The sequence below is a fragment of the Perognathus longimembris genome, chromosome 12 (genome assembly GCF_023159225.1).
Source record: "Perognathus longimembris pacificus isolate PPM17 chromosome 12, ASM2315922v1, whole genome shotgun sequence".
Lineage (NCBI taxonomy): Eukaryota > Metazoa > Chordata > Mammalia > Rodentia > Heteromyidae > Perognathus > Perognathus longimembris.
In genome coordinates, this window is record NC_063172.1 from 42,181,365 (window position 1) to 42,185,050 (window position 3,686).

Consider the following 3,686-nt stretch of genomic DNA (forward strand, 5'->3'; position numbering starts at 1 on the left):
TCCACAAGGTATTTGAATGTGTAATGAACATTACTTGTATAATTTTGAAACATAGAACAGGAGTGTTGAATTGCAAGAGGGATGCAGAACAGTTGTTTTAAAGAACATGCATGAAGGAAACACAAAACTTTAAGAAAAGTTAAGAGACCTCTAACAGTTTTATAATTATATATACATATATTATTTCTAATACATAATAGGATGATATTCAAAGTAATAATGCATGCAAGGTGCAACATACCTTTAATACTAGCCCTCAAAAGGCTGGGCCAGAAAAATCACCAGTTAGAGGTGAAGTCATCTCTCAAAGTTATGAAGAGAAATAGTGACATGATCATACTAAGCAAAAGTAGTGGGGGGGGAACATTTCAAGTAGGAACTTAGCCCTATTAACTTTCAGGAAGAAACTGCTAAGGACATTGCAAATTATTCCAAAATGAGATAGCAGAAGGTATTAGGCTCAAAGAAATTAAAAACAGGTGCACACATCTGCAGTAATGTTGACTGCAGAAAAAGGTAATAGGGTCTCTGTATTTGAAGAAATAAAACACAAGGTAGATGCAAAATATGGTATTCAAATGCCCTAGAAAATGCAGAATATAATCTAAGTTAAAGTGCTCTGAGAATCTGGTAATGCTATGAAGTGGGTAGATTTAAATATAAGTATGTAGTATAAACGTTGCAATCTGCTATAATATACAAAATAAACACTACAATTTGTATTTATTTTATTTTTTTCAATGTGTGTATACCGCAACTTTATTTCAATTGCACAAATGAAGTTAGCGTGTAAGAAATTTAAATGAAACAGTTATGATAAAGATAGCCAGGAACTGGGAAACCTAAAAAGGCATCAGAGTTCAACATTCATCTTGTGTTCCACCTTCAGTTTTGATTGACACCAATGTTTGCACACCTCTAACAAACTTTAAAAGTAAAACTTGGGTTTGAACTTTCAGTCTCTCACTAGCTATGAAACCATTCTTCCACTACAGTCACACTCCATCCCTTTTAACTTTATCTATTTTTTAATAAGGTCTTCCATTTTTTTTTGCCCAGGCCAAACTGGAACAGCAATGTTTATGTCTCTGTCTTCTAGGTAGCTAGAATTCTAAATGTAAAACACTATATGGAATTTCTTTTTGAGATAGAGTCTCACTAGTTTTGCCTGGATTTGTCCTTTAACTATAATCCTCTCATCTCTGCCTTACAAGGTACTGAGATTTATGATCCCCTGCTCTCAACCAACACATTGGCTAACTGCTAAAGAGAATGGATATGATTTCTAATCCTAATAGAAGAAATAAATGACCCAAACTACTATACAAGCATGCCACACAGCAACCATTATTTGTACAATCTGTACCAATAGAAATGATTTAACAGATTCGGTAAATGTGCTTGCTTTGGCAGCACATATAATGAAACTGGAACAATACAGAGAAGATTAGCATGCCCCCTGCAAAAGGATGACATACAAATTTGTGAAGAGTTCTGTATTTTCCAAAAGAATGCCATTGCCCCATTTGTAAAGAAATGGAAAGACTTGGGAAAAATCATATTAAGTGAAGTAAGCCAGACTTAAAAGAAGCATAGACTCTATGGTTCCCCTCATTGGTCATAAGTAGTACACATTTAGGACAGTCCTTACAGAAGATCACAATAGCTCAATAGCCATGTCCATATGAACACAGATGATGTTAAGCAAATTGAACTACCAAGTTATGGAAATAAGTCGTTTATCATTGTTGTTGTTAGGTTCAATGTACCATGTGAAATTATGCTATCTTCTTTTGTCTTTCGTCCCCAAGGTTTTACTCCTGATGTCACTGTAACTGATTTTGGTATCCTATGTATTATATGTATGTTTATCAGAAGTAGGAACCAGAAGAAAAATATCAAAATGGAGAGACAAAGGATAAAAGGCGAACCAATGCAACAGCAATATATGTAAAACTATATGCTATAAAACAAGTGTAAAACAAGTGTGCAACTCAGGAAGGAGAGGGATTTGGTAGGAGGGAGGTGGGAGAAATATGAGGAAGGAGATAACAAGTTTGATAAGAAATGTACTCACTGCCTTAAGTATAAAACTGTAACTCCTCTGTACATCACTTTGACAATAAATCAATCAATTTTACAAAAAGATTCAGTAAATGCATAAGAATGCAATAGAGGAACAACAGCAATAGTGAAAGATGTATCTCAAAGAAGCACTGCATAATAACTAACTTCCCATTTCTCAGGAAAATTTTTATCTTTAAATATGATGAATCTAATAACAAAGCCACAAAACAGTAAGAAAAATTAGACAAATCCAATTAGAAATCTACAACTCTGAAATTTTAGTGGCAGATGTCTGTACATCTCTTATAATACTTGATCATTGAATTATAAAATAAGTAATGATGTAGATCAGAAAAAATATAATATTTTCATCACTAGAAAAAGGGATTATTCTCTAAATCTTACTATCCTTATTATTCAAAATTTTCAAAGCTTCATAAGCATTTTGTCTATGTAAGTTCCTTTGCTTTTACACACACACACACACACACACACACACACACACACAAAATGGAATCAACTAGCCAGTTTCTACAAAATTTTCTAAAGAGAATTTTTAACATATTTATTTTTCTAATAAAGGTGATGTACAGAGGTGTTACATTTAAGTAAGTCCAGTAATGAATACATTTCTTTTTAGGAAGTATAGTAGTGTTCCCATCAAGTCACATCCTCACCAGTATCTGCTAGTTTAAGTTTTTTTGATAATGGACATTTTCACTGCAATGCAATAGAATCTCAATGTTGGCTTGATTTACATTTCTTTTATGGCTAGAGATGTTGTACATCACTTCACATATCTGTTGGACATTCTTACTTCTTGAGAGAAGTCTCTCTTTAAGTCTTTAGACCATTTTAATTGGGTTGTTTTGTTGTAAGGATTTATTTTTCCTTTGGGAGTAATTTTTTGAGCTCTAAGTACATTTTAGATAGGAATCCCTTGTCTGATGCATAGCTAACAAAGAAATTCTCCCATTCTGTGTGATTTCTATTTGTTTTACTAGCTATGTCTTTTACAAGGCAGAAACTTCAGTTTGTTACAACCACATTTATGCAGTCTTTGATTTGTTATGCTTCTGGATCTTTACTTCAGAAGTTTCAATCCGTACCAAAAAACCCTGGTATTTCCTTTATCCTTCCCTATATTAGTTTCAGGGTATCTGGTCTTATTTGAGGTCTTTTACCCATTTGAAATGGTACAGGGTATGTATGAGGACCTAACTTCAATTTCTGGCATGTGTACAGACAATTCTGCCATCACCATTTGTTGAAAATGCTCATTCTTCCATCCTGTGTGTTTGGCTCAATTATCAAATATTAGGTGGCTATAGGTCTGTGGTTTCATTTCTATTCTATTCCATTGGTGCTGAGGACTACATATTGGGCCTGTACAAAGCTGGTTTTATGACTATGGCTTGAGATTTGGGTGGATATTGAATTTGGAGATTGTTTTGGGCAGTATTGCTGTTTTCGCAATGCTAAATAAAATTTGTTTGTGATATACTAAATTTACAGATCATTTATGGCAAAATTGATTCCATAAAAACAGTAAACCTTTAATCATCATGTGATGTATGTATTTCTATGTAAATAAGTCTTTCATATTTCATGTTTAACAT

The 3,686-nt window shown here is 33.3% G+C and overlaps 1 non-coding gene across 1 annotated transcript; it reads left to right on the forward strand.

Annotated features, from left to right (window-relative positions):
- The first annotated feature begins 1,397 nt into the window (after nt 1-1,397).
- LOC125361104 lies at nt 1,398-1,504 on the forward strand. The gene has a single exon (XR_007212890.1). It is a non-coding gene; the product is annotated as a U6 spliceosomal RNA (small nuclear RNA).
- The last annotated feature ends 2,182 nt before the right edge of the window (nt 1,505-3,686 follow it).